Below are 7,761 nucleotides of genomic sequence, written 5' to 3' on the forward strand. Positions count from 1 at the left end.
CTGTCCATTACCAACTCCCGGAGTTTACTCAAACTCATGTCCATCGAGTCAGTGGTGCCATCCAACCATCTCCTCCTCTGTCATCCCCTTCTCCTCCTGCCCTCAATCTTTCCCAGCATCAAGGTCTTTTCAAATGAGTCAGCTCTTCGCATCAAGTGGCCAAAGTATTGGCGTTTCAGCTTCAACATCAGTCCTTCCAATAAACACTCAGGACTGATCTCCTTTAGGATGGACTGGTTGGATCTCCTTGCAGTCCAAGGGACTCTCACGAGTCTTCTCCAACACCACAGTTCAAAAGCATCAATTCTTCAGCGCTCAGCTTTCTTCACAGTCCAACTCTCACATCCATACATGACTACAGGAAAAAACATAGCCTTGACTAGACGGACCTTTGTTGACAAACTAATGTCTCTGCTTTTAAATATGCTGTCTAGGTTGGTCATAACTTTTCTTCCAAGGAGTAAGCATCTTTTAATTTCATGGCTGCAATCACCATCAGCAGTGATTTTGGAGTACCCGCCCCCCAAAAAATAAAGTTAGCCACTGTTTCCCCATCTATTTGTATGAAGTGATGGGACTGGATGCCATGATAAGTTTTCTGAATGCTGAGCTTTAAGCCAACTTTTTCACTCTGCTCTTTCACTTTCATCAAGAGGCTCTTTAGTTCCTCTTCACTTTCTGCCATAAGGGTGGTATCACCTGCATATCTGAGGTTATTGATATTTGTCCCAGCAATCTTGATTCCAGCTTGTGCTTCTTTCAGCCCAGGGTTTCTCATGATGTACTCTTCATATAAGTTAAATAAGCAGGGTGACAATATGCAGCCTTGATGTACTCCTTTTTCTATTTGGAACCAGTGTGTTGTTCCATGTCCAGTTCTAACTGTTGCTTTCTGACCTGCACACAGATTTCTCAAGGGGCAGGTCAGGTAGTCTGGTATTCTCATCTCTTTCAGAATTTTCCACAGTTTATTGTGATCCACACAGTCAAAGGCTTTGGCATAGTCAACAAAGTAGAGATAGATGTTTTTCTGGAACTCTCTTGCTTTTTCGATGATCCAGCGAATGTTGGAAATTTGATCTCTGGTTCCTCTGCTTTTTCTAAAACCAGATTGAACATCTGGAAGTTCACGGTTCATGTATCGCTGAAGCCTGGCTTGGAGAATTTTGAGCATTACTTTACTAGCTTTGCTAGAGTAGCCGTGAAGAGATACCCCACATCCAAGGTAAGAGAAGCCCCAGTAAGATGGTAGGCACTGAGAGAGGACATCAGAGGGCAGACAGACTGAAACCACAATCAAAGAAAACTAGCCAATCTGATCATATGGACCTCAGCCTTGTCTAACTCAATGAAACTAAGCCATGCCATGTAGGGCCACTCAAGATGGACAGGTCATGGTGTAGAGTTCTGACAAAATGTGGTCCACTGGAGAAGGGAATGGTAAACCACTTCATTATTCTTGCTTTGAGAACCCCATGAACAGTTTGGGACTAGCAGAGGCAAACTATTATATATAGGATGGATAAACAACAAGGTGCTACTATATAGCATGGGGAACTATGCTCAATATCCTGTGACAAACTATAATGGAAAAGAATATGAAAAAGAATGTATAGGGATTTCCCTGGTGGTCCAGTGGCTAAGACTCTGTGCTGTCAATGCAGGGGCCCCGGGTTCGATTCCTGGTCGGGGAACTAGATACCGCATGTCACAACTAAAGATCCCAAGTGCCACAACTAAGACCTGGTGCAGCCAAATAAATAAAAATAAATCTTTTTTTTTTAAAAAAGAATGTATAGATATGTATAACTGAGTCACTTTGCTGAATAGCAGAAATTAATACTATGAACACTTCAAATTTTTAAAAATGAGTCAAAGAAAAATATTTAATAAATACAAATTCAGGTAGGACAGGGACGTGGCACAAATCTGACCCTTGTAGGAAATGACTGGTGTTTGGGAAAGACATTCTCATCAGTCAAGTGTTCTGAATGAAGGAATCGTGTTATCCGGGGGCAGAAACTGTGAGCTATGCCTGCAAAGTTCCAGAGAAGCTGACTGTCTAGTCTGGGTGACCCCACATAGGTGCAGATCTAGAAACCAGAACCATAGCAGTGATGAGTTCTCAAAAGACACAGCCAATCCTTTTGCTTTATGGAGGAAAAATTGTTTTAAGTAACTTATCCAAAGTCACCAAGTTACCAATTACTGGTGTTAAAACCGGGGCCTCCTGCCAGTTCGCCCCTGGCCATCTCCTCTCAAGAGCCCATCCTTTCAGCTCCTGTTCAGCCTTCTAGACAAAGACGTGCTACGTCTCCATTGTCTGAGAGACACAGCTAGCAAACCAACTCCCCCACCAGGTGAGTGAGGGAGCCAGCATGTCCAATGTCTGTATGGGGCTATAACATAAAGGAAGCAGGAAGTGAAAAGATACGTGCATGGTTTGTGAGCTCAAAAGATTCATCAGCCCAAGAACAATGACTAGTTTTGAAACGATGAGCTTACAGATTACATTCGCCCAGAGAAAATCACTTTTAACAAGGATGACCTAAGAATCATGTACATAGATTTCTTTCATTTTCTTAAATGTGTCTGAGTTTTTTAATGTCGCATTTGTCAGTTTTTGATGATTCATTTCTTATGGCAACTATAGGCCAAAAAAAAAAAAAAAGAGGAAATCGGTTTATAGGATAGACTTTCATGTACTCCAAGGGTCAAAACAAACTCCATAGATGAGGGACCAGTGGACTCAACATCATCAAATATTTTCGTCTCTGAAACTGAGACCCAAACAGTGACCTGGGACACAGCCTACAGAGAGAGAAAGACCTTTTCAGTGGTGAATGGCTGTGCCCAGCTCAGCTCGGGGAGAGCCAGGTTGGAATGACCTTTTCTATATTGAGAAGGTCAGGCAGTCTCAGTCAGGCAACCTGCAGCTTATCATGAATAAATTGTGCCAAACAGATAATGTATTCCAAGCTCGTGCCTGCCTTGAGGAATACATCAGCCTCCACAGCTGCTGGTAGAAGATGTTAATATTTCTTCCATTTTAGAGGCGGCATCGCGATGAGCAGAACACACTCATTAGACGTGGTCAGAAACCAACAGATGCTAACATGTATCACTTGGCAGCTGTCCATACGAGGAACTCAATGGTGCTATTTCCCATAAGTAAAAGAATGGGGCATTTAGTCCCTGGCAAGTGAGAACCTATTACACGGAATTTATGAAATGATAATTCTGTGTATCACAAGGATATGATGACTCATTATTTTCCTACCGAGGAAGAAAGCAAGCTCTTCCTTCTTTGCGGTTTCCACTGAGCATATTTTTGATTGCGAGATCAACAAGGAGGTTGTTGTCCTTTTTATCACCTACAGACATGTCTCACTTTACGCAACATGTAGAGTCCAGAAAAACCGTGGATGTCTTACATTGCTGAATATAGAGGTATGTTTTTTTTTAACTGAAGTATAGTTGATTTACAATGTTGTGTTAGTTTCAGGTGTACAGCAAATTGATTCAGTTATACAAATATATATATATTTTTTCAGTCTTTTTCCTTGTAAGCTATTATACAATATTGAGTATAATTCCCTGTGCTATACAGTAGGTCCTTATGGGTTACCTATTCTATTTTTTTATTTTTTGGCTGTGCTGCACAGCATGCAGGATCTTAATTCCCTAACCAGGGATTGAACCCATGCCCCCTGCAGTGGAAGCATGGAGCCTTAACCACTGGACCACCAGGGAAGTCCCAGTTATCTATTTTATATATAGTAGTGTATTTCTGTTAATCCCAAACTCCTAATATATCCCTCCCTGCTCCCTTTCCTCTTTGGTAACCACAAGTTTGTTTTCTATGCTGGCGAGTCTACTTCTGTTTTGTAAATAAGTTCATTTGCATCATTTTTTAGATTTCACATATAAGTGATATCATCAGATATTTGTCTTTCTCTGTCTGACTTACTTCACTTAGTATGATAATCTCTAGGTTTATCCATGTTGCTGCAAATGGCATTATTTCATTCTTTTCATAGCTGAATAATATTCTATCATATATATATATGTATCACATACATATATATACCATACATACTATATATATATATATATATATGTATGTATGTGCATATACATCTTCTTTATCTATTCATCTGTGGATGGACATTTAGGTTGCTTCCATGTCTTTGCTACTGTAAATGGTGCTGCAGTGAACACTGGGGTGCATGTATCTTTTCAAATTAGTTTTCTCCAGATATATGGAGGCATATATTAAACCCTCAACAAGAGTGAACATCTTGAATGACACTGGTGCTGAGTGATTGTCTCCTTCATTGCCAAGTCCTTGTTCTTTCACACGGCTCACAGTAATGTTTCAGAAATGGCTCCCATTTTTCATGGGCAGCTTCAGACTTTTTGGAAGGCAGAATGAAAAACTGAATAAAGGCATTCATTCATTCATTTTTGATCCCATATGGAAATGAAGATTCTTCACAAAAACATGACAAGTCACAACCATTTTTTTTAGTTCTATAATTTTTAAAACTTTTCTATAGTAAACATTGTGCTATCTGAGCATGTAGAAGGCCAGAGGTTGGTAAAACCTTCCAATTAACTGGGCATTAAAATTCCCTGTGTGTATTTTCAAAGAACTAAGATGATCTCCAGAGGGTTTGGGGTCCGGGGCAAGTCACAGGAGATAACTGAGTCCCCTAGTACTGAAATATATTTCCTCAGGCGAAATTGGGTTAAAATGAACTTCAAAGCTTCCTCAGATCAAGAGAAACCAGAGCTTGAGAGTCAGGATCAGGAGATAAAATTGTGATTAAAATAAAAGAAGTCATCACAAGGTAGGAAAAGTCACAAAGGGCAGGATACAGTTATTTGTTTGCAAATGATTATTATGCTTCTCATTATTGTGCCAGAGGACAGGGACTCCACAAGGAAATGGAAGCTATTGCACATTTCAAAAATATCACAAAATAACCATGGCTGTGGACATGCATGTGCGAGATGAACGGTCTGTAATTAAGCGCAAAAAAGCCTAGGGGCTCCCAGAGGGCTTCACAGGCCTAAGTATGCAAATCTTATTTTTAAAATATTCATATCCTTATAAGAGATAAAAATGTACCTATGCATATATGTAGATTAATATATACACTTCTGATGCTGTGAGTTACAAAATCCTTGTGCAAATCTGAGTTCAGATTCGTTATTCTGAAGTCACGCCTGGTTCTCCTCAAGGTCCTTGGATCATATATGAGCAGCTCCTCTTAAAAAATATCATGTATCCACTTTTCTGTTCCTCTGATTACAACCACTTCAGGATCTAAGTTCTGAGAGAGAAAACCAAGCTAAAGAGCATTGTGAAGCTCATGACCACATCATTACAAGATGATGATCAAGTTACTCACCTTTCTACCTGGGACTGGAAATAGGACGTTAGGCAGGTGGCTTCTTCCAGCTGCATCAGGAGAAAGTTTCTTTTTTTCCTGAAGCAGAATCCTGTAGGTACAAAAACAGTCCATTGGTGGATTTTGAAGATGGCAAGTATATTTCCTAACAAGAAATGCTACTATAAATTCCCCTGAACTGATTGAGGTTTGAATAACTAAATTCTAAAAAGCACATCCAGGTCATAAACACCAAGATTACAGAGATGTGTGTTGTTTTGCTTGAAAATGTACCACCAGCCCCCTGAACAGTGCCTGATACACTGGGGAAGTGCAGCACATGGGTGGGTAGGTGGATGGATAGATAGATAGGTAGATGGATTGATGGATGGGTGGAAGGAAGCAAGGAAATTCTGAGTACAGCACCCTGGGTCCTTGTAGAAGTTCCGATCAGCTCTCTAAAAAATAGTGGGCTTCCCAGATGGTGCAGTGGTAAAGAATCCACCTGCCAATGCAGGAGACATAAGCGATGTGAGTTCGATCCCTGGGGCAACCCACTCCAGTATTTTTGCCTGAAAATTTCCATGGACAGAGGAGGCTGGTGGGCTACAGTCCATGGGGTCGCAAAGAGTTGGGCACAACTGAGCACACAGCACATACAAACAAAATAGTAGCTGGAAGTTATCACACAACTCTATAGTATATTCTTTGGAGCTTGTGGAAAATATCTATTTAACAGTATTAAAATGGATACAGCTCTCTTTCCATAGCATGGCTCATCTCATCTCAGGTAAACCTTTTATTATCTTCATAAAGTCCAGGTTCAAGAATTCCTCTTGCTTTGTTGTAAATCCATATATAAATTGAACAAGCTCTCCCTGGCTATTAAAGCCAAGATAACTATACCCAAGCACGAGGGAAAACAGGTGAGCAACAGCCCTTGCGTATTTTATCTCCATCAGGTTTATTTCTTCCCAGATGTGCTCCATTTCACATCTGCTTTTCCTAGTTCAGGGCGATCTCTGCTGTTATTTGTCCCTAGAGGTCACTGCCCTGTCTATAGTGAGTGCTAAATCATGACTCTAGAAAAGGACCCTGAGAGCAATAAAGAGTGTTTCAAATGCAACTTGATTTATCTTTATCCTCACATAGTGCTTTCTGGCCTAATGATAAGGAACTTCTTTCTTCTCCTATTGAGTGGCAACTGAATTCTTTTTTGCAACAGAGTGGAGTTTTTATTGATTTACTGCAACCATCTAGATGCACTGAAGCTTTCTTCACTTAGATGCTTCCTTTGACCTTTGGGTGAGACGTGAGGGGTAAGGCAAGTGCTCATCCTCATCACATTCTTATCCTCTGAAAGGATGAGGCCCCCTCCAAGCCCAGCATTAACTCAGTCGATAAACATTTGAAGCCTAAAACCTTGCAGAAGCACTGTTCTCTGCCCAGATGATGATCACCCCTGAAAAAGCTATGGCCTAAGATAGGGAACAGAGAGGTACATGAGAACTACTTTCATTTAAAAACCTTCTGTTGAAGAAATATTTGCCAAGGCTCAAGTATGAGTATGGGAAAGTGGCCACTGTATGCCTCTGACCATGACAGTCTTTCTCAGACCTCTTTGAAAGCCATGTTTCCACCTTCATGGCTTAACAATGAAAATCCAATGGGAGACTTCACAAGTTTTCCTTAACCAGTCAGAACCTTACATGTAGAGTCCCTCCTGTTCCAGTTATCTGCCGCTGTGTAACAGTCCACTCCAAACTTCATGGCTTAAACTAACAATTTTTGCAAGATCTGTCAGCTGATTGGGCTCAGCTGGTGGTTCTTCTGGCCTTGGCTGGAGTCTCTCACTCAGCTGTATTCATCAGGATCTGAGTTAGCTGGGTCACAAAGCTTATACTCATATTTGGTGCCTTAGCTGGCTCTCCACATGGTTGCCTTGGGCTTGCTCACAGCATGGGGGTCTCAGGATAGTCAAATTTCTCAAATGGCAGCTGGTTTCCCAAAGGGTGTACATTAAAGCTGCCATTCCTTTTAAGGCTGGGGCTCAGAACTCCTAGAATGTTATATCCTTGACATTCCATTAGGCAAAACAAGTCACAGTGCCATAGTTCAGATACCAGGGAAGGGAAATAGACTCCACCCTTGATGGGTGGAGCAGCATGTGTGTATAGGGAGGATTGGAATTGATGGTGCCCATCTTTGGAGAGTTTGTTCCCCACTTATTCAGAGGAAATAAATCCACCCTTTGTCTAAGGCTGTCAAGTTACACCACTGACAGTAAATTTCAGTACTATGTGACAGGTGACATCAGAGAGGTAAATTTTGTTATTATGTTGTCAGGACAGAGGAAATAATCAAC

General features: G+C 41.1%; 1 non-coding gene across 1 annotated transcript; it reads left to right on the forward strand.

The window, feature by feature from the left end:
* The first annotated feature begins 1,621 nt into the window (after nt 1-1,621).
* Nucleotides 1,622-1,694, forward strand: TRNAD-GUC (transfer RNA aspartic acid (anticodon GUC)). Its single transcript has one exon. It is a non-coding gene; the product is annotated as a tRNA-Asp (tRNA).
* Nucleotides 1,695-7,761: the final 6,067 nt, after the last annotated feature.

The sequence above is a fragment of the Giraffa tippelskirchi genome, chromosome X (genome assembly GCF_054371585.1).
Source record: "Giraffa tippelskirchi isolate mGirTip1 chromosome X, T2T-mGirTip1v1.2.pri, whole genome shotgun sequence".
Lineage (NCBI taxonomy): Eukaryota > Metazoa > Chordata > Mammalia > Artiodactyla > Giraffidae > Giraffa > Giraffa tippelskirchi.